The sequence below is a fragment of the Pan paniscus genome, chromosome 17, assembly GCF_029289425.2.
Source record: "Pan paniscus chromosome 17, NHGRI_mPanPan1-v2.0_pri, whole genome shotgun sequence".
Taxonomy (NCBI): Eukaryota; Metazoa; Chordata; class Mammalia; order Primates; family Hominidae; genus Pan; species Pan paniscus.
The window spans coordinates 81,890,984-81,915,225 of NC_073266.2; the positions used below are offsets into that span (position 1 = coordinate 81,890,984).

The following is a 24,242-nucleotide window of genomic DNA, read 5'->3' on the forward strand; positions in this document are numbered from 1 at the left end:
TAAGTTAAAATAACTTAATGCTTCATCAGAACTCCAAAGGAAGAGCTTGGTACAGAAAGACCATAGAATACTGCCCCAGTTTTTATTAAGAAATATAGAAAAAGAGCATTAGCAGAAGTGATTTTATGGTATTTTTATGTTAGGCAAATTTTTCTCCAATTTACCATTTAGTCTACAAAGCAATATATTTTATTAAGGTGAACATTCTTTAAATATAATTCTAAACTAAACTCTTATTCCTGTAGATGGTTAAAAAAAAGAATTTATATATGTTAGGAGTAAAAAGTGGTTCTTAGAAGATAAACATGGAGGTTTTAATTAATTTAGGAGAAAAGCATATGGTTAATAATTTACTGTAATTATATGGTTTTTGGTTTCCTGAATCCTGTCTTCCACCATTTCAGTAAAAACCAGAATTAATCATAAGGAAAAAATATAATGGTTTCTTGCATTTACATAGCTAATCTCATCTTTTATCCAAAACCTAGCTTTTGTGACCCAGAGCAATAATTTTTATCTACTATAGAAGCTCTAACTATGGATTAACATTGATTTTTTTTCCCTTTTTCTCAACTTCCATAGACCCAGGAAAGTTTATAGCATCAGGAGTTCATGTTCCTTTACTGTACTCTTAAAGTTTCTGTATATTCTGATTATAATTTAGGCAGTTATTTACCATGAGCTACTGCCATTTCATATCAGGCAAATGTTCCATTTTTCAGAATATGAATCTATAAATTTATTTCTACTTTCACTCTTTAACAAAATTTGGAGCTTACATTCTAAATTATAATATTTCTGTGGTTTCTTTATTCCTCCTCATCCTCTTGATTGTCTAAAAGTACAACTATGTCAAGAATATGCCAAAGTACATCGAATGCCTGGACTGTCTTTTCCTTTTTCTTTTCATTCAAAAGAATTGAATTTCCTGGGTGCGTTCCTGATGGGGTGGCTGTGTGTTCCTTTTGCTCCATTACATTCTCTCATTCTCACTCGTATGTTCTCATTTTCCTTCTCTTTCTCCAGCATATTTAGTAGCCAGTTTTTCAGGTGAAAGATGTTCCATTAGCTTCAGAAAATATTCAAATCATGGTCACTGTAGTCAGTATATTTCATTTGCTTCCTTTCTCAACCCAGTTAGTTTTGCCTCCATGTCTTTTCTTCAGCTGTTAAATATTAAGTGGCGATTGAATTAGAGGGATGGTGCTGAAGAACTCTCGCTAAAGAAACACAAAGATGTGTACCTTCTTTTATTTTTTTTAAATAACATGTCCTTGCCACTTATTTACTTTGAATCCATTTTCTAAGTGACACGAGAAAAGAGCAAAGCATAAATCATGAGGTGTGTCTTTATGAAAGATTTGAGCTCTGGAGGGTACAACACCTGCCCTCTGAGGTCAAAGCAGCATCTCGTGCCCTTTGTGCTGTGCTCTCTCCTCTAGCCAGGCCCACGGGGAGGGCAGAGGAAGAGTCACTGCTGCTTTCTCCAGCGGCTGCTCACCTGCTACCGGAGAGAAAAGGTGACCTTGAAATAAGAGTGTGCTATACTTTGAAAGAAATCGTCTAAATAACAGCACAATAAATGAGGGCATTATTCCCATCATGACTGTCTTCAAGGTTTTGCTTTCTGCTTACCATTCTCCCTGACGGTTGTTTTTATTCCCTCCTACATCAAAATTCTCCTCCTTTGCTTCAAATAAGTTAAGGCGATACCTTCTTAGTACTCACGGCTCTGCTGTATTTATAGGAGTGTTGCTGATTTTCCATTTCTATTTTCTGACCACTTTTACCCTTCCTTAATGCCTTTGACCTCACTTTGTGAAATGCACGCACATGTGAACACACATGTGGGTGTGCACACACACACTTTTATTTACAGTCTAGGAGTATAATCATGGATTTACTTTATTTAAATAACTTTCCATTTCCCTCGTTCATTTGTTATTCACTGTGAAGCTTCCAGCTTTAAGGAATATATATTTCATTCTTTTCCTTTATTTAAAATGCAGAGTTTCAGGGCCGGGCATGGTGGCTCACACCTGTAATCCCAGCACTTTGGGAGGATGAGGTGGACGGATCACTTGAGGTCAGGAGTTCGAGACCAGCCTGGCCAATGTGGTGAAACCCTGTCTCTACTAAAAAGAATACAAAAAATTAGCCGGGTGTGGTGACGTGTGCCTGTAGTCCCAGCTACTTGGGAGGCTGAGGCAGGAGAATCACTTGAACCTGGGAGGTTGCAGTGAGCAGAGCAGAGATTGCACCAGCGCACTCCAGCCTGGGTGACAGAGTGAGACTCCGTCTCAAAAAAAAAAAAAAAAAAAAAAAAAATTGCAGAATTTCAGATATTAAATTTAGAAAGTAAAGATTTTCAAAGCACACTAAATTGTGCCAAAAATGCAGAAATGCAAGTACGTAAATGGAGTACAGGGCCATGACTAATGTTCATGAACATTTCTCTTTAATGTCCAGTCACAAAAATATTTTTTTCTGTTTCCTTTTCCTTATCCTTTCCTTTGTACTTTGATTCTAGACTATTCCATGGACAGAGGCTCAGATCCTGACCTGTCTAAATTTTGGCATCTCTTCACCAAACTCTGGAGCCCTAGCGACACCCTGGCTCCGCTTTGATGTCACCGATGGGGTTCTGGTATCTTGTGTGCACTTTTCCAGCATTTGATCCTTGACATTTTCTTTCTTTCCTTTTCTTTTCTTTTTTTTTTTCTTTTGAGACAGAGTCTCACTCTATTGGCCCAGGCTGGAGGTCTTGGCTCACTGCAACCTGCACCTTCTGGGTTCAAGCAATTCTCCTTCCTCAGCCTCCCAAGGTAGCTGAGATCACAGGCAAGCACCACCATGCCCAGCACATTTTTGTGTCTTTAGTAGAGATGGGGTTTCACTATGCTGGCCAGGCTGGTTTCGAACTCATGACCTCAAATGATCTGCTCGCCTTGGCCTCCCAAAGTGCTGGAATTACAGGCATGAGCCACCACACCTGGTTGATCCTTGGCATTTTCTTAGACTGGACTTTGGATTATTCATGAATAGCTTCAGTTGTCCAAAAAGAAAAAAAAAACAACAAATAAACAAAAATAAACACTGAAGGGCTTATTTCTTATATGAAATCTGAGAATAAGAAATCTAGGGTTGGTATGGGAACCTTATGGAGTTTTCAGAGCTACTCATTTTAGTTTCTGCTCTGCCATCCTCGGCATGTCCACAGCGTTGCCACATATTCCAAGAGGGCTGCTTGAAGTTCAGTCATCTCATCAGCCATTCCAGGAAACAGGTACAAAGCAGTCGAGAGGCAAAAAGTACTCCTGGCAGCTGAGTTAATCTTTTTTCAGCAGCCTGCCTGAAGTTCTGTCACATCCACATACATTTCATCTAGAAAGTTGGGATGTCTTGTGGTTGTAGGTCTTCCCTAAGGAGAGAAAGGGGAAATTAAATAATAGATGGCAAGAAGAATTCTCTAACCCATTTTCATTTCAGGGCTGACCGATTATGCCACAAGGAAGTAAAGGAATGGGGCTCAGTGAAGGACTGAAATGATTAAAAATTTTTTTACTAACAAAGGAAATGAGAAGAGGAGCAGACCCAACTTGGGCTTGCACAGTGGAAATTGTCTTGCATCCACCCTCCGCTATCAATGTGAGAAACAGACTACATGAATTTACTTCCCTCTTGAGACCAAAGTGAGTCTCACAAAGGCCTTTCTTCAGCAACTAAGCCCTTCTGAAATATTGTTTTGTTTCCTTCAAAAGTCTTTAGTTTATGTGGCAGACTTTTCGCTGTCCTCATTTTTCTTTTTAAGACCAAAGCCCTCAATTTTGTTTCATTTCATTTTAATAACTTCACAAAGTAACTCCTAAGTATCTTATATTAATAGGGATAATATAATTTTAGACCAATCTGAGGTGTATGGACTCTACAGGTTTTAGGCCTATGTCCATCTGATCGTCAAGAACTCCTCTGTTAAGTTCTTTTTTGTAAATGGAGCTGAGCAGTCTTCATTGAGTCATGCATGCATATGAAAGGCTCTGTTCACTGTTTCCTGCCTTGATTTGGAGACTGCTGTCCTGAAATTGGCAGGCTTGCAGATGACACATATGCAACTTCTGAGCCTCATCCTCATCACTGCCCTCTTGCTTTTTTGGAATGCTCTGTACTAAGTAACCCCTGGTCCTCAAACCAGTAAGAAGGACATCCAGAACACTTTTTTTCTCTGAGACAAGTTCTACTGCTGAAGATAAGCTGAGCGTATTCCAGGACCCCCTAGGTATTAGTGGTTCTTCACTTTACCTGAATATTTGATTTGTGGGATAAATTCTAGAAATACTGATTTAAACATCTTCTCTCCACAGTCTCTAGTCTATGTCCTCTTCAACCCCATGAGTTTACCAATAATACCTTGTGAACTTGACCACAGGAATCAAAGTCTGTAGAATGTGACATATGTTGGCAAATGCCAGATGTATCCACGGTAATGTCTACATGAACCCCTCCCTAGGTAATAAGGTACCTGCTTCTTCCTTTTAAGATACCTAGTCCTGCAAAAAAAAAAAAAATTCAACCCTAGTCTTCCAGAACTGTGTTTTCAGTCTTAGAGTGCTAATGCCCTTGCGGAAATGTACTTACGTTGAGACAACCTTTGCCTCCCTAGGTGTTTTCTTCTAGGAGGATGTGTTTAATTCAATACATGCTTTATGTCTCCTAGGTACACAGTGACACACACCAGTCATGGGGCACAGTTTATTATGAATGACATGTTATAAATAACAGCAAAAATACCAAGGATTACATATATTTTTTTTTGAATAAAATCAACGAGATAAAACCAAATTTGTGTGACTCTTCCATTATGGTCAAGGTGGAATAAGAAAAAAACAGATTTACTCTATTATCTGAAACAACTAACAAGCAGGACAAAATGTGTGAAATGAAGGCTTTCAAGAAACTGGACATCAGGCAAAAAGGCACCATTATCCCTGAGAGAACAGGTGAGAGAGGCAGAAAGGCAATTTCTGTACTGCCCCAGCTCACTGCCTGGGGAGTTTCTAGGCTGTGCCATAGGGAGGGGCACCCAGGTTAGATCCGTTCTCAGCAACCAGACCTGAAACCTCATAATTCATGGGACATTAGGTAAGGTACTCAGGAGTGTCATGCCTTTGTAAAGGGTAATTTAACCCCAGACCAAATTCCGCTTAGACCCCATCTAGCAAAACTTAAGAGCGAGACCTGAAAGGGTCAACTTGTTTTTAAGTAACTTAATCATGTCTCAAAAGAAAGCACAAGATTTTTAGTAATACAAAAATATGCAGCACCTCCCCAACAAGATAAAATTCACGAAGTCTGGTAAACAAGCACAAATTGTTGGACATGCAAAGACGCAGAAAAACACTATTCATAATGAAGAGAAAAATCCATCAATCACAATGGGCCCAGAAATGACCCATGATAAAATTAGTAGACAACAACATTTAAACAGTGATTATGAATGTATTCCATATGTTCCGGAAGCTAGAGGAAAGATTGAACATGTTAACTACAAATGTGGAATTTTAAGAAGATCTAAATGCAATTTTCAGAGATGAAAGCTGTAATGTCAAGGATAAAAAAATACATTGATAGCATTAACAGTGGATCAACATCAGAAGAAAAATAAATGAAATTTAAGAAATAGCAGCAGATGCTTTTCAAAATGAAAACATAGCAAAAAAAAAAAAAAAAAGACTAAAAATAACTACCAAAGCATCAATGAACAAAGAAACAACTGAAGAAGCCAATATATGTGTAATTGGACTCTCCAAAGTGGGAGGGAAAGAAAAAAAAAAGCTAAATAAACAATGTCTGAAAATTTTCAATATATAATTAAAACTAAACCCACAGATCAGTACCCGTTATAATGAAATTTCTTAAAACAATGAAAGAGAGAAAATCTTTAGAGCAGCTGCAGGGCAGAGAGAGCACGTTAAATACCAAGCAGCAAAAATAAGAATGACAAGCAAATTTCTCATTGGGAACAATGCAAGTGAGAAGAGAGTGTAGCAACATCCTTAGAGTAATGAAAGGAAAAAAAAAAAAACCTCCTCTTTTAATCTAGAATTTATTATTGAAATTCTATAATAAATCTTTGTGAAAATATCTTTGAAACACGAAGTGAAATAAAAACTTTTTTTTTTTCAGATATCCAAAATCTGAAAGTTTTCACTGATAAAGATTCTCTGCTTGGCCAAACTTTAGACAGACTTCTGAACCTTCTCCTAGGCACATCTGTGAACTTCCTTGTAAAATACAGTTTTAGCAAAGAACCTGTCTAATCAAGTTTGACAAGAACTCCCACCTTTGATATCTGATTACAGTCAATATCTGATCAAGTTTCTGATCCTCCACCATCTCCCGAGGAATGTATGAAATAACCCTAGCCTGTCTTTAGCAAGAATCCTGTTAGGTCAATCCTGTTAGCCAGAATTCTCCTTACGCCTGATGTTTCCTCTTAGTAATTTGCTAGCCATTGGTCCTCACCCTGCTCCTTGACTGTAAATTGCTGCTTTCCCATGTTGTATTTGGAGATGATCACAGTCTCTCTCTTCTTGCAAGACCTTGTTGCAGTGGTCTCTATACCCATCACAGTGATCCCAAGTAAAGTCTTTCTTACTATGCTTTCACAAGTGTCACTGGAAAATATTTTCTTTAACATCACACTATATGAGTTTTTAAAGAAATTTCTTCTAACAAAAATAAAATGATACAGCATGCAAATCTAGATCTATAGAAAAGACTAAAGATTTTTTTATAGATCTAGGTCTATATTATCTATAACTATACTGATAAATATTAAAACTTTTAAAATTATTTAAACTCAATAAAAGGCAATGGTCTGTTTAAAGTAAAAATCATAACAATACATTTTGTGGTTTATGCCATATATAAAAGAAAAATGTATAACCACAATAGTACAAAAGCCAAAAGATGAGAAAAGGAACTATACTACTATAAATTTCTTATACTATAAATAAAATAGTATAATATAATTTGGAGGTTAGCTGGGATCAATTAAGATGTATACTGTAAGCCCAAAGGTAATGACTAAAATAATACAACAAAGAATTATGCTAAATGAACAAAAAAGATAAAACTATAAAGAAATATATGATTGAACCAAAGAAGGACAAAAAGTAAAAGGGAAAAAAGAACTATGGAACAAATTAAAAACAAATAAGATATTAGAGATAGTACATATAAGTTCAAATGGATCAATAATTATACCAAATGTAAATGATCTAAATATCCCAACTGAGTTGCAGAATTGGTCAGATTACATTAAAAAGTAAGACCCAACTATATACTGTTTTGAAGAAACCCGCTTTAAATATAAAGACAGAAAAGTTTAAAAGTAAAACGATGAAAAATGAGAGACTACACACAAAATATACACTAAAGAGAAGAAAGTTGGGGTGGCTATTTTAATAGTAGATAAAGTAGATTTCGGGGTGAAGGATATCTCAAAGGAAAAAGGGAGTCATTAGTTATTGATAAGCAGGTCAGTTCCTCAAAATACGATAAAAATCATAAAATGTATGTATTTAGTAAGAATGTCAAAAATTGTGAAGCAAAAACTGACAATTTTCAGGACAAATAGACATATCAACAATAAGAGTAGATTAAGCTGCTCTCTTTCAAAAAGTTCCAGGAAAAAAGACTTCAGCAATTATATAAAGGGCTTGAACAATACTATTTACCAACTTACCAAATCAATATTTATATACTACTCCACCAACCACAATAAAACACATTTTTTCAAATGTGCACTGATAATTTACCAATGTAGGCCACATTCTTGAACACAGTCTCAAGTAATTTTTAAAAATTCAGTTCCTATAAGATATATTGTCTTATCACAATGTTATTAACTTCAAGATCAAATATAGAAAAATATTTGGATTATATCCATACATTTGAGAACTAAATAGGATACTTATCCGTAACTTATGAGTCAATTAAGAACTCCAAGATAAATTAAAAAGTATTGTGAAATAAATGACAATGGATATTTAATATTTTAAAACTCATTGAATGCAACTAAAGAAAAATGTATGACCACATGCTTCTGAAGCTTCAATTGCAACTAAAACATTATTTAGAGAAAAATGTCCAGTACTAAACACTTATACTAGGACAAAGATATGCCAGTCAATTCAGATTCTACCCTACAATATTAAATATGGAAGAGCAAATGACACCCAAAGTAAGCAAAAGAAAGGAAACAATAAACAACAACAATAAAAGTAGAAAATAGAGAAAAAATGGTGAAACCAAAGCCAGTTCTGTGAGAAAGTCAATAAAATTAATAAACCTCTAGCTAGGGTGATCAGAAAAAAAAGATAAAAGACACAAACTACCAATATCAGGAGACACTGGTTATGTGATTTGGGCATTTTACTCTATGGCCTTTAGCTTAGAGAAATGAACGTGTTAGGTACACACAAAGACTGTCCATGCATACTTACAGCAGGTTTATTTGAAATAACCACTGGAAATAAACCAAGTGTCCATTGACAGATTGGTGGATAAACACATTATATCAATTCAAGAAAATAAAGCAAGATCAAAAAGAGTGCAGATTGTATAATTTCATCTATAAAATTCTAGTGGAATATACAGACTAATCAATAGTTACCAAACATGGGTAAAGGGATGCAAGGCAGTGGGCAGGGAGGCAGGACTCATAATGGTCCAAGAAGACATTTGTGGGGTGATGATGGATCTTATTGCTATGATGGTTCTATGGGCATAAATATATGTGGATTTTATTGTATGTATGCCAGTGACACCTCAATATACCTGATAATATGAAATATGTGACTTTTGAGTCCTAATTTTCTTTTCTAAGTCGGGAGAGAGGATTTAGTTGGATTTCAGAAAATGATGGGCAGTCCTTTATAGCTTCTGTTACCACATTCATTCTTTGTTATAGAATCTCCCTGGCAAAGAGTTGAACTTCTGCAGGCTCAGGTCCTGATCTCTTTAGGGTGGCTTTTATATTCACCCTTCACCTGAAAACTTCTTTTCCCCAAACTGTGAAAATGGTTTACTGATCAGATTAATTTCATTTCTTTTAATTTTGGCTGAAATGTTTCTACCAGTTTGTTTTCTAGACAGTTGTTTTACCTTGTCCTACTACTTTGCCTTTTACTTATGGAGGAGGATTTATTGTTAGTTTCCACTGTTTTATTCTCTTCCTCCCTTGACCCCTTCTTTTCTTCTCTGTGCCCCTTTTCCTGCCTTAAATTTCTACTTCCTTTTTTTCTATAGAATATACCTATATACCCTCTTATTTATTTCAATTTGGCTATAGCTTTCTATTTTTATTGTTAGCTCTTCAAAAAGCTTTTTTCAAAAATAATATTTGAAAACATCAATTTGTCATTACCCAGGTGTGTCTTATGTGTGTATTTTTTTTCATATCAGCACTGTCTTCAGACTTGATGCCTAAAAATGGTCCCTTTTTAATTTTACCCCCTGCTGAAAAATATCATCTCTGTGGTTAAAAAATACTTTTGAGCATGATATGGTTTGGCTGTGTCCCCACCCAAATCTCAACTTGACTTTTATATCCCAGAATTCCCACATGTTGACCCAGGGGGAGGTAATTGAATCATGGGGACCAGTCTTTCCCATGTTACTCTCAAGATAGTTAACAAGTCTCAAAAAATCTGATGGTTTTATCAGGGGTTTCCACTTTTGCTTCTTTCTCATATGCTCTTGCCACTGTCATGTAAGAAATGCCTTTTGCCTCCCGCCATGATTCTGAGGCCTCCTCCGTCATGTGGAACTGTAAGTCCAATTAAACCTCTTTTTCTTCCCAGTCTCAGGTATTTATTTATCAGCAGCATGAAAACAGACTAACACAGAGCACATATATGCTTCATATATACACTCTTGTGAAGTAGAGATAACTAAGCTACAAGTGGGTGCTTCTTCTTTTGTCAAATATGCTGGGGTTTTGGTTGGACAGTTTATTTTAAAATTCCCCTGCCATAGTCACTTTATATTTCAATTATCCCATCATACCCAGCATTCTGTATCTTCTTTATTGACATATGGAATTGAAGGATGTCATTGTCCATTTCTAATTTCTTATTTCTGATATATATGCATTTTTTTCTTATTTTGAGTTATTACTACAAGGTTAGATAGCAGCTTATGTTTTTCCCCAAATAGATTTTTTTAAAAGAAATAATAAACATTTATTCTTGTAGCTTGAGTCATATTATTTATCCTGTATATACAGATCATTATAAAAATGCCTCCCCAAGTTCTCTCCACAAAATTTATCACTATAATTTTCAAAAAATGAAGTCCAACATGTATATTTGCTGCCTTAGCCTTTAAGTTGATCCTGGTAATACATCAGTTTTGACTGGTTTCATGGCTGTTTGCTATTTGTTTTCCCTCTGCTTTTTATTTTCACTTAAAAATTAAAAGAATGAACGGGCCCAGTAATGCAAACCATAAATTCTGGAGACGTTCTTAAGCCATGAAGTCCTTTTTGAACAAGTTTTTTTGACAAATCCTTGGACACTTGTTTCTGTTCTTGAGACTAGGGATATTTTCCCTTATATTTAGGAATGGTAATATCTACTGATAGTATTTTTTCCTGGAATTCAGATAGAATGGTCACATGATGTTTCTTCAGAAATAAAAAAGTTAATATTCATCTTCACACAAGTAAACAAAAAAACACCTTACATTTACTATGTAAATCCCAATGGTAACTGCAAGAAGGTATATATTATTAAAATATCTGAAAGAAAACAGAATGAGAGGAAAATAGCTTCTTGCCAATATATATTAAAGAGATTGAAGAATTGGAGATCAATGAAAATTCTTGGTGTCTAAATGCATAAGCTATCACTGAGATTCATCAGACACTAATTAGGTTGGTTCAGTAGAAGATGGATGTGAGGGTCCATTCTGTCACTGCAGGAATAGGAGACCCAAAGGTCCTCAGGGAAGAGTGGGGCTACGCTGATCAACAGCCGCAGGCTGTGGTATCATGTGGTCTCTGATAACTAAGGAACATCACGCTGTTGAAGATTTGGAGAGGGGCAGTGTATGCTTAACTGGGACAGTAGAACATTTAATTTGCAGTCATCTTATTTAATATAGAAATCTCTAAACTGGGAGTGACAATGACATGTTGTGAAGTCCCCTCTGCTTCTTGTGTGAATCTAGGGAAGTCTGTTAACATCAGTTTCCCCCACTTATAAAATGGTGTGTGTGTGTGTGTATGTGTGTATGTGTGTATGTTTCAATCAGGTTACAGGAAACCACCATAGACAGAAACCTGTTTGAACTCATGGTAGAAATGGAAAAGTTCAAGGGCATACAGTAACCTAGCTTCACCTCTCTATGCTTTGAAACCCGTTTGTGAAGTCATCCATGTATTCAATAAATACTGAGTGGCCCACAATGTGCCTGGCATGGTGGACATAGAAGTGAACATCACTGCCTTTGTAGATTTCATATACTTTCTCTTTGTTTCCCTTGCTATGAAGGATACGAACTTGCAGACAGGAAGACCTGGAACTGTTGCACTCATTTCTGTCATCCTCTTTTTCTAGCACAGTACACAAAACACATGTGTGAAATGCATGAACTTATAAATGAACAAAAGTGAGAGCAACAGAGCATTGTCCCACCTTCTCCACTTGTCCTGACTCCTGAAGACTTTGAATCAATATAGGTTTTTCTTTTCTCTTTACTGCTTCTGCTTTCCAGTTCCAGTTATGCTTCCTGAACACAGCCATACATAAACATGTTGTAAGAGGGTCTGTTGCTTTAAAAAGTAGGGACAAAATTTTTTTTTCCAGAGCTGTTGTGTAGTCCCTTAACTCAGTGACTCTTATTTCCCTAGCCACTAATAGTGATTTGGTCTTTCCATGGTTTTTAATATATTTTTCCATCTCCCTGGAGCACCATGAGAATTACCTTCTTTTATGTCTGATTCTGTAAAAGGCACCTTCAAGGTCCAAGGAGGAAAAGTGCTGTGCATAATACAAGTAATCTCATCATGATGCATCATAGGAATATTGTAAGGAATAATTGAACACTATCTGTGAAATATGGGACTCTCCTCAGAGGACAGGTGCTCTGTAGTTTTCTTCTGTGTAACTAAGCTTTCTGACTCATAAACAAAAAGTGTCTCCTATCCTATAGTCTCCTATCCTATCCTACAGTCGTTTTTTAAAATTTGCACATGTTATGTCTCTGGGCCTTGAAAGATAACTGCAATAAGAACAAAAGTAGGAAAACTTTTATTTAAATGCTAGTCAAATGAATTTTAGTTTCAGTTATGTAGCAGAAAGCACGCTGATGTGGAAATTAGGGCTTACAGGCTATAATCTCCTTTCTGTGCCTGGATTGTTGTATCCCTTTAGAAGAGTGGTAGAACTATATGAACAGGAAGAACATCTGGTGTGAAGCCATGATAAGAAGTAGACCTCCCTTCCCTTTCCCACCCTAAACTTTTTTGACTCTGGTTCCCCCCAACCCTCCCGTCTGGAGTTTCTTGGGACAGAGATCATGCTTGTTTTACATTTTTTTTCCTAGTTATAAGCATGGTGTCAGGCAAATGGTAGGCCCTCAATAAACATTTGTGAATGAATGTCTTACAAAATATAAGCCATAATCAAGAGTTGGGTAACAATATTTAGATGCAGCAATTCCAAAGCTTGACATCAGAGACAGCACTTACTGTTCAAAGACGACTGAGAAGTTGATATCCTTAAGAGATTCTCTTGGGAAAGGAATAAAAGCTGTCAGACTATGTCATATGGGCCAACTCTGAACAGATGCTGTGCTGAGGGATTTGGGAAAGAGCCCCATGAATTACATTCTAAAATTAAGTGTGCAAGATTGTATGTATTTTTGGCTGACGAGTGGAAATGGTTTGGTAGAGTTGATCCTGCTGCTGTGTTTGAGTGAACCCAACTAGAAGCTGTCTGAGTCCTTAGCACGCAGAAGGTTGAGGGCCAAGGGAGCTTGGTACCACCCTGCTCATCAGCGGGTTAACTGGAGTGCCGTTTGAAGATCATCTATAAAAGATCACTGCAACTTGGAGCCTGAACATAGTGTCCAGCATTGTTTTGGGATCCCTCAGAAAGCAAAATGTTGACGTTTATTAGGTTGGTACCAAAGTAATTGTGGTTTTTGTCATTGAAAGTAATAGTAAAAACCACAATTACTTTGGCACCAACCTAAGAGGTAACATTAGATTAGGAAATAACGTTTTAGTCTTCTGGATGCAAACTCTAAGTAAGATTAAACAAAACAACAGCAAGTAAGACAAAACAACAAAATAGATTTCACAGATGAGAATCTATATGCTTTTATTTCCAATTATATTTCTTATTTCTAAATTTCCTTCCTGTTCTAAGGGAATTATCATTGAAATATTGTGATTGAAAGAAAGATTTGTTTGGAGAACATTTTTAGAAAATCCAAAAAGATTTTGGATTTTAAGAAATCCAAAACTGAGTGTTCTAGGCATAGTGCAAAGCATTTATGACAATAAAATATCTGGAGTAGAAGAAAGAACAAAAATCTTCTTGACAAGCATGTTTCAAAAAAGGAGGGATAAGTTCAGATATGACTAGAAAAAGATGGCTTTAGTGTGTTCTTAAAGATAGATGCCTGGACTCCATCTTGAAAAGTTCTGAATCAGAAAGTCTGTCTTTTGTCTGTTCTTCTTTTTATAGGTGTTTTCAAATATAAACAGCTGCCACGCCCAAGTAATGTTGCTAATATCCCATGAGAATCTGCTCAGGTGTAGGCAAACCATACTTGGCTTAAACACTATAAGCATCTTGCCCCATCCCTATGCCTGCCTGGAACATTGCCTTGGTTAGAGGTGTGAATAGAGAGAATGTATGTTGTTCACAGCTAATTAGTGTGCTTTAATTTAGGTTTTCCTTTCTGTCCCATTTCATAAACCCTGACCTTTATCATAACTAACATCCCTCTCTTGCTTTCTCCAAAATTCCCCAATTGTGAAAGTATTTAAATTATTTCTGTTATTTAAAAATAGCATGTTCATGTAATCATTTTAGAGTAAATCTTAATAGAGTTTAAGAGATGATTTTTGCCTTTATTAAAGAGCATGCAGGTGCCTTAATTTGCTTTTTTAAGTAAGAATAATCTAAAACATTAGAATTCATAGACATGTGGAAAGGTAAGCATTTTAATACAGTGACAGAATACATTTAATCAGGTAAAGGAATCTAATGAATAAGGGGAAATGCATCAAAATATCAGTTATTGACCCTTGGTAAATGAGAATTCAGGGTGGGTGATATTTTCTATGATATTTTATGACTCTAGTTGGTTTTTAATATTGCAAGTGAATGATAACTTCTGCCACTGCTTTGTCTTTAAAACACTTCAGAAGAATCACTGTATATCAATGGGAGGCTACAGCATGATATAGCTGCATAAAACTTATGCTAGTGCAAAGATGCTAAAGAGAATCATTTGTTTTCCTAATAGCTCTATTTCAGCAGACCATGGCCTTACCCAGAAATGCCCTGTTAGCAAAGCTGTCATTCTACAATGATCTCTGGATGCAAGAACGATAATAGAGCACAGGCTTCTGCATTTATTGTAGAATATCATTTTTCCTTTATTTTTGAAAGAATTCATAATTTGTATTCTATTTTCCTTTGGCTAGAATAGACTAAAGTTTGATTCAAGGTAAAAACTCATCCAAGTAGGGAATTATACACTGGAGAAATATTTACAAGATGCACTGTAATCTTTCTAGCTAGAGTACATTAGATTTTCTTCTTATATCCAGGCACTTGAAATTGATACACTGAATATCTTCTTTTCCCCAGGTCACAGTATAAGAATAATATCATTTAGTTTACAAATTATACCTTGGGAGCCAAACTTTATGTAGTACCAAACTAAAGATAGGTTGATAGTGTTTTGGCAATTTACAGACCAAACATCTTCAACGCCCTTGGGCCTGCAGGAATAATGAGGAGGATGTGATTAAATGGCATTCCCCTGCTTGAAATCTTTCTGCAGCTTCCCATCATCTTGGATTTAATTCAGACTCTTCACCATGGCCCACGAGGCCCTAAGGGATCCTGGCCTACACTCTCTCTCAGACTTTATCTTGTATGTTTCTTCCTTTTTACTATATTCCAAGTATGCTTGCCTTCTTAATGTCCTTAACACATCAGTCTCAATCCTCCCTTGTGGAATTTGCCCATGCTGTTTCCCCCTCTGAAATGATTTTTTCATAGAGTGTTTACTTAGTTTGATTCTTTTTAATAGTCACACTTCAGTTTAAATGTTTTCACCTTTGAGAGGTTTTGTGATCACCATTCCAGAGTAGGCTCCCAGACACTGAATTATCTTGCCCTACATTTTTTTTTAAATAACAATTACAACTACATTTTATATTTGTTTACTGTTTCTCACCCCCTCACTAGAAGGTAAGCTCTGTGAGATCAGGTTCCCTGCTTGTCTCATTGCTATACCTGAGACAGTATCTTGTGATAATGGGCACTTACTCTTTGCTTGTTGAATGAAGCAGTGAATGCATAAGTGAGATTCAATCTAAGGACAAAATAGAGCAAATGGAAGTTGATCTCTCTCTCTCTCTCTATTTCTTTCTCTCTCTCTTTCTGTGTGTCTCTCAATTTGCTCATGCTTTAATTTTACATTTAAATTCCATGGCAGGCAATATCAAAGGGTAGTCTCAAGTTTCAATTTCCTTCAAGCGAAAAAATTTTATAGTTAAAGCACGATTTGGATATTTTTCTACATTCCTAGAGCTAGCACTCAGGGACTTGGACCTATTTGCAGCAAAGATTGATTAAGTTTCCAAAAGTCTGGCATTTAACAGGAGTTTCCACATTGGTTCTATAAATCTACTGACCTAGAAAGGTCTTTTAAATTTCTCATGAACACTACCAGACTGTTGCAATGTCAAAGAGATGAAGTAAATATCAGTAATCCAAGAAGTCTGATGCAAAATGGTGCCAACATGAGACTCTGCCGTTACATATTTGTCCTTATTTCTTCTTTGGCCTAAACAGTTTGTTTAAGATTCAAAGTTTTTCAACTTCTTTCAGTTTATGTTGTTCTTCCAAATAGTAACCAATGACATCTTGACCTCATTATAAAATAGTTCCATAGGGGAAATATGAATGAATGACAGGATGGATAAACAAACAATTTTAAAACATCAATGATGCTGATGAAAAGAATGGATAATATATTGAGTTATGCTATTTACTGTAATATAATTTCCCTACTGGCCATGCTTAGTTGCTATTTTAATATTATATTTAACTTAAGGGTCAAAGGAAAAGCAATAACAGGAAATAAAAAAATGCTTATATCTTTATAATAAAAAATTATATCAAAATTGTGGCATGAAGCTAAAGAAGAACCTAGAGGGAAAAAAAGCTAAGGGTACTGATATTAGAAAACTAAAGAGGTCAGATAAAGCAGATAAATATCTACCTTCAGAGGCAAAGGCTAAATAAAGGAATACATCCAAAGGAAATAAAAAGACATTAAATATTAAGGTAGAAAATAAATTAATAAAATTCAAAAAGCTTATTATGTTAAAGTTTGGTATTTGAACCAATATTAATATAAGCATTGATAAAATTTTTTAAAACTAAAAAAATGGAAAAGTTGAATGGAAAATATTAGAAATGAAAATGGGGCACATAACCACAGATATACAAAGAGTAAGAAGATAGTAAGAAAACACTGTAAAACATTTATGACAATAAGTTTGAAAATTTAAACAAAATAGAAAATTCCAAGCAGAGCAAAATTGTCTAATTTTGTTCTGTTTGCAATGCTTCTGAAATGTTCTACATGAATGAAGTGTTGTATTTGATAGGGGCACTCTATTTCCAGTTCATCCTTCTGAAAAACTGACCTTTTTATTCATCTCATCTTGTTCACTTTTAGGAGGGATATAGGAAGTAGTCAAGTAGCCTTCAGCTGCAAGATTCGTTTTTGGTGACTCACCAAATGACTCTTTTGCCAAAGACATCTATGTTATTGACCTATCTCAAGGACTACATTGTCATCTCAGAAATCAATTTATTGGGATTAGTAAATCGATTAAAATGCAAACATCCAGTAAAAATGTCTTCAGTATGCAGATTTTTCCATTAATGATGAATAATAAATTAGTTAATACCTAAAAGGCAACTCAAGGTGGCAGAAAAAAAGTTTGATGGGGTGGAAACATGCATGTACAGTATAAAGTGAGATCTGGGAACAAGAGGATCTGAGAATGAGAATTGCTGAGATGAAAGAGGAAATGAACAAAAGGCCCCTAAGTCAGCATTTGAGCACATGTGGTGCCTGGGAGTTTTGGGCTGAGGGTGAAATTAAGCAAGAAAGAATAGCAAAGAAAAATGTGCCTTTTATACTTTGTCTAGGGGCAGATGTGATACAGTGTTTTATTGGAAGGAGAACTAAACTAAAAGTCAAAAGAATTGACTGTTTTTTAGTTGCTGTGGGTTCTGCCTAAGACACTTGGCCTCTCCATAAAGTAATGTTATTTATATAGGAATCCTCTAGGTCTCTCCTTGTTCTGACATTTTGTTTCTATACATTTTACTGCCACTTGCCTAGCCATATGTAAAGCTACTACTTTCCCAGTTATCTCTTCACTAACAACAAAGCTTCTAATTTTCAAGTATCTATATCTCTTATTTCATTGATTTTGAAGTTACACACTCTCCTGTCCTTAAACTGTGGAGCTAAAGGATGTCAACTCGTCATTATTTTTATGGCTATGCTGCCTGTTCGAGTCACTTGTTAGCATTTATGTGTTATCATAAGCACATTAGAGTCAACAATTAATCCTCAAAACAGCTCTTCCAGAGAGGCCCACAAAAGATTTTATAAATACTATTGAAATTCATCTCGTGCCTCCATAGGAAAGTATGCAAGTGATTTTCTGACTGTATAAATATGATTCCATGTCAAGTTTCAACTTAATAAATGGGGCATAGTCAATAGCACACATACTAATTAAGCTTCTGTTCTTTAGTATTATTGTGATATATAATTGTTTATTAGCCTCAATAAGATGCTCTGCCAGAATGAGAACCGTCAATTTTGTAAAATTTATTGGCAGGATCTTAGAACCTGGATGGAAAAAGTAAGAGTACAATATAATTGACAGATACTTGTGAAATTTGAGCACATTATCTCTTATTCTCAGGTGCGAATGGAAGTAACAAATTAAGTGGAATTCAGTCTAACAAGGAAGAGCTCTCAGCCAATGAGAGCAGTAAAACATGATGTAAATGGATGAGTAAGTGAAACCTTAGCTGAAATTCCATCTTTGGAATGAACAGATGTTGCTTGAACATATATCCTGTTGCATACTTTCATGCTGGCTCATTTCCTATGGAGAATTCTAAACATATCAACAACATACTGTTTCTATGGGGCTCCCACGTAGATGGCAAAATTACCAAATATTTCTTATTAAAGTTATTTTCTGTGAATGGGTGTTAAAAATCTCATTCGTTTGTGTTCCTCATGCCTACGTTTTTTTCTCTGAGAGAACCCTACAAAGCAGCAAGAGATCACTGAGTAGTGCACTGTGAAGAAATCGTGGGCAGAAAATGAAAAAAAAAAAAAAGAAACAAAGATAAATCCTATCCACTTTTCATTTCTGCACACACTTTTCTGACCTGTGGAAGTTACTGTGGTGTAGACTAGACTAGTCCTCTGTGCCTGGGCTTCAGCTCATATCTGTTTCTGAGCTTGTGCCTTTAAAGAGTGTAGGATTTTTGGCTCACTGCATTGGTGTGAGGATTTGAGATAGTGCATAGGAAGGTGCTTATCAAATTGTAAGGTGTGACAAAGTGTTTGCTATACCTTGTTGAAGCAATCAAACCTGAGGTAATTGGTATTACCATCTCTTGAAACTTCACATATGGTTGCATTTTAACTATAACAGTCAAACTACAAATGAAAATTCTGAGTAATTGAATAGTTTTGATATTTAGTACACGTGTATGACCATGTCTACACACACACACACATACACACACACACCCTGAACTCTCAGTAATATACTACAGATTTCATAATATAGTACAAATGAAGCGACCTGTTATTTCTAGATTTAGGATGTCATGAAGGTAGGATAGAAGAAAGAAAATTTTCTCAGTTGGGCCAGGTGACAGTGTGGCTGTCATGAGGCTCAATTGACTCAGAATGCTGTGAAATAGCGTGGTCCTGTCTGGGTGGCACCATATTACATATCAGCCAATGCTGCATCCCTAAACTTAGTGCAACTGTAAAGCCAGCATTTTGCTTTCTACCCTGACAGCAGGTCAGGTCATGCAACATTTCAGTGAAAGCAAAGAAAAAAAGTTTGACAGTGCTAAATGTATTTTTAGATATTCCCTTAATTGGTCATGCGAAATAATACCCTCCTTTGCCCCATACAAGGCTGATGGGTCAGTATTGAAATAATAAGGTAAAATTATTATGAAAAGAGATTATTTAACAGAACAGATCATGCTTCTTGTCTTGGGGCCTTCAGTTAACAAAAGTTCTCTCTCTCTTTAACCTACTTTAATTCACCTCCCTTAGATGACAGCTTTTTTTTTTTTTTTTTTTTTTCCAAATGAGCTAACAGAAATACAGCCTCAAGGATACGAATTAATTCAAGTCAAAACAGAAATGATGTGAAACAAAAGATAGTTTCAAAAGCCTGCAAATATATTAAGTAACATAGAATTCTGTGCAACTAGAATGTATAATATCCTAAATATGAAGGAAAACTCATAATGCACTGTGAAAATCAGTTTGGATAGAGCAAGTCTGACTTATTCATGGAGATATAAATACAATACAATAAAATAAAATACATACAAATAAATACAATAGATGTCTGCAAGATTGTGTAACTATGTCCATACAACTGTCTATGACTCAAATTTTAAAAAAAAGAACCCAGGTTCACAAGAATCTGTAGGTGCTGTAAGATTTAATTCTGGATTGTGAAAGTTCCTTTATACCTTAGATTGTCAACAAAAGTTCCAGTGGTTTATTATATATCATAGCAGAAAGCCATCTTTTTCCAGATTGTTTTGTGTTCAAATAGCAATATTTCTGGCCCTCTAGGAATGACATGTTGTTTGGATTACTGAGCCAGAGAAGCCGCTGGACCATTGAGATTTAGTAGGCAATATGTTTGCCAGCCTTTTTGAAAATTGGAATGTTATTTTTGAACTTTATCGAAGAAAATGCTGCATCTCTAAGGTGGGCATTATAAAATTAGTGAACATGTGGTTATCTCTCATTTATTTGTTTGCTACTGAACTAGAAGGTCAAAAATCCACCTTTAAGAGAATATTCTTTCTCACACGACTTTCTTGTTTAATGGTATTATTTATATGGATAATAATAAACCTGCTGAATATTCACATTCAATTAAACACACACACACACACACACACACACATTCATATGCATACATAAACTCTCTGGACTACTGTTTTCATCCAAGTAAAGAAATGTCACAAATACAAATATTGAGTTTGATATGCATCTGTTACCATAGAAATGCTTATTTGTGCTAATTAAGATACTTTACCTTGATTAAAGGAATTAGTGGTTCTAGCACATGAAAAGTGGACTGGATTTGTTTTAGATTGATTTGGATGTCACCAGTCTTGCATTTTACAGTGTGCACCTCTCTTTGTGTGCACCTCTCTGTGTTTGCACACAGAATTTGAACCTGTTGCATAAAAACATTTGCTTAGAGTGCTGTGCTAACAAGATCATTGATCTATTTTTGTGTAGGGCAATTAGCTTCATTCCACTCGAAAGCCACACACTGCACCCCTGGTCATGATCTCTACCTTGTAAATGTTTGTCATGTGTCACAGGACAAATCTGGAGACAGAAGCAGTCTGGGTCAGCACAATTTCTTGATAGGAAAAACAACTCAAGGACATTTCTGCTGGTAGTAGGTTGGAGGACGTAGCATGTGAAAGCCAGAAGTGAAATTACAGACAGTTTCTTCCAGCCCACTCAGAGATATCATCTTTGAAAATGAAGACCAGTTCATAATATGCTGAACACAGTGGCTCATGCCTATAATCCCAGCACTATGGGAAGCCAAGGCGGGCAGATCACTTGAGGCCAGGAGTTAGATACCAGCCTGGCCACCATGGTGAAACTCCGTCTTTACTAAAAATATAAAAATTAGCCGGGTGTGGTGGCGGGCACCTGTAGTTCCAGCTACTCAGGAGGCTGAGGCAGGAGAATCACTTGAACCTAGGAATCGGAGGTTGCAGTGAGCTGGGATCGTGCCACTGCACTCCAGCCTGGGTGACAAAATGTGACTCTGTCTCAGGAAAGAAAGGAAAAACAAACAAAAAACTTATAATATGCAGCTGCACAGATGCAATGTTATAATAGATACGTAATAGATCTCATATCTTTAAGTCTAATGTGCTACTCACCCTGCAGACACTGATGTTTCTGGGAGGGTAACCGCTTCAAGTTGGCTTAACTATGGGAATATTTGGGACATAGCTCAAGTTTCCTATTTTTGAGGAAGCATTACAACAAATATATTGCTAGGTCTGTTCTTGCTTTGATGGGTCTATGAAAGTAATAGAAACCTATTTTTGGAAAGCCATAATGTCACATAATCCTTGTGATTATTGTGTGTCATAATAGTAATATAATACAAATCTTTTGCAATGTCAATGTTAAAACACATATTAAAGCATTTGCAGTTTCATATTTTCATTGAACATAATATTATGTAAAGTAAACAAAACAAAATATATTTTAGGCAATACATGCATATTAAATACTACCACATTTTATTTTTTTGAAGAAGACGTCTCCGAATTGTAAAAATTTTCATATCACTTTTCCTCTGTTCCCCCAAAACTGTGGTGGTGTCTGTAGTATAATTGAATAAAAGTAAAAGATTCAATTACTATGAAATGCTACACATAGCAAGGCTTATTCTAGACAAAGTAGAACAATTTATTGTACATTTAAATGTCCTTATTTACCATTTAAATTATGCCTAGTTTAGTTTAATACTAAACTAAATAGGTTTAATATTGTGAAAATGCTGAGAATCAGAGATAAATTTGGTTAGTTCATGACCTCTAGGGATAAGCAAAACCTGTGCCCCTCGTGTGGAGAAGGTGAAAAAGATGTAGGAAATATCCTCTGTAGTTTGAATGATGACCCATGAAAAGTAGTGTCCATAATTCCAGAACCTGTGAACATGAAAGATTTGCAAAACGCATCGTTGCAGATGTAGCTACTTTAAGGGTCTTGAGATGAGCTCTGAGTGGGCTCTAAATCCAGTGACAAGTGTCCTCATAAGGAAAAGAAGAGGAGACATAGATACAGAGAGACCATGTGAAAATAGAGACAGATATTGAGGTTACGTGAGCACAAGTGAAGGAACATCTGGAGCTACCAGAAGCTGGAAGAGGCAAAGAAGGATTTTCCCTCAAAGGCTCTGGCAGAAATAGGGCTCTGCCTGCACCTTGATTTAGAACTTCTGGCTTCCAGAACTCAGAGAGGGTACATTTCTGCTGTTTGAAGCCATTGTTTGTGTTATTTGTCATGGCATCTTTATGGAACTAGCATACCCCTTCTCTTACTTTCAAACTAATTGAGGCCTTCTGTCAGCTGAAGGAAAGCCTTTAGAGTTCAAAGATGGGGCCCTCTGGTGGTGAAATTTAAGAGACTCTCTAGGGCAGGATTTTTTTTTTTTTTTTTTTTTTTTTAAGTTTTAGGGTACATGTGCACAATGTGCAGGTTAGTTACATATGTATACATGTGTCTAGGGCAGGATTTTATACTTGGTTCTATTCAGGGATGTGGTCCCTGAATAGAACATGGAGGTAACTGATGTTTTCACCCACTTGGAAAGTCTCCTCTGTCGACTTGTTGGATTATGGGGCCTTGGTAACATTGATAACGGCAGTAGTAATAATGATAAATGTAATGTATTATTAAGTAGAGAGCTCATCATACATGCTGGGTATTATTCTGAGACCTCACAATAATCTTATGAGATGGTTGCTATTATTTTTATTGATGAGAAAAATGAGTAATAGAGGGGTTAAGTAAATTTTTCAATGTCAATAGCTAGACAGAGAGCTTGTGCTTATGGTAGCTACTCTATGCTTTCTTGAATGACTTAAAAAATTTCCTCTTATCTAATTTTATTCTCCTCCTTTGCACCTGCTCATTCTTTTATGAATATGTGTACGTGTTTCTCTTTAAAACAAAATAAAAACCAACTCTCCCAGCCCCCAAATCTCTCACTAGTTGTCACCTTATATCAAGACTATATTAAAAAATAATGAACAGTTAATATCTCCCCAACTATTCAACTGTGGACTAGGTTGAATCATATGACATTGCTGATAATGGACTGATTTTGATGTATAGAATGGCAGTCTTATCTGGTTCAGTCAAATGCTTTTCAACCCAATGCAGTCAGCTTCCTACTTTTATCACTCTGAATGTACTCTTGAAAGGTGGACAGGTCATGTCCCACTTAAAAAATGCAGTAGTTACTTTTCAGCCCTCTTTTTATTAAAAATAGTGAAAACTAGTAATAGCAGGTAATATTTGCTGGGTGCTTTTTATATAATCAGGACAAGACTAAGCATTTCAGCCCTTGGAAGAGAGACGGCATCCTTTCCTCAATTAAAAGAAGATGGAACTGAAGCTTGGAGGGGTTGCATAAGTTGTTCTCCATACCGGGCAAAGCTGGAATTCAAAGGCTGTTTCATTTCACTATGAAACTCTTGATGGCTATGATATAACACTCTCTAGCTTTTGACACGATTGAGCATTCTCTTCCTGAACACTGTTTTTCTTTCCTGACGTCTGTGAGACTACACTCTGTTCTCCTTTGACCTCAGGTCGCCTTCCTTTGTTTTGCTGACTCTTATAAGTCTCTGCCTAACTTTTTAAGTGTTTTTTCTAAAGGTTTTGTTTTTGACCCTTTTCTTATTTCACCTTATCTCTTCTCACCTTTTTTTTTTTTTTAACTTTATGCACTCATCCTGCGGTTTCAATTATCACTTATAAACTGTTGACTCTCAAATCTCCACCCAGAATTCTTCTCTGAGCCTCAGATGTAATTCACTGTTAGGGCTAACAGTTGAATAGCTTAG

General features: G+C 36.0%; 1 long non-coding RNA gene across 1 annotated transcript in view; it reads left to right on the forward strand.

The window, feature by feature from the left end:
- LOC134729259 (uncharacterized) overlaps nucleotides 1–24,242 on the forward strand; it is a 318,822-nt gene that overhangs the window by 281,896 nt on the left and 12,684 nt on the right. Inside the window, exon 6 of the long non-coding RNA XR_010110166.1 lies at nucleotides 20,194–20,331. This is a non-coding gene — a long non-coding RNA (uncharacterized LOC134729259). The remainder of the gene's footprint in view (nucleotides 1–20,193; nucleotides 20,332–24,242) is intronic.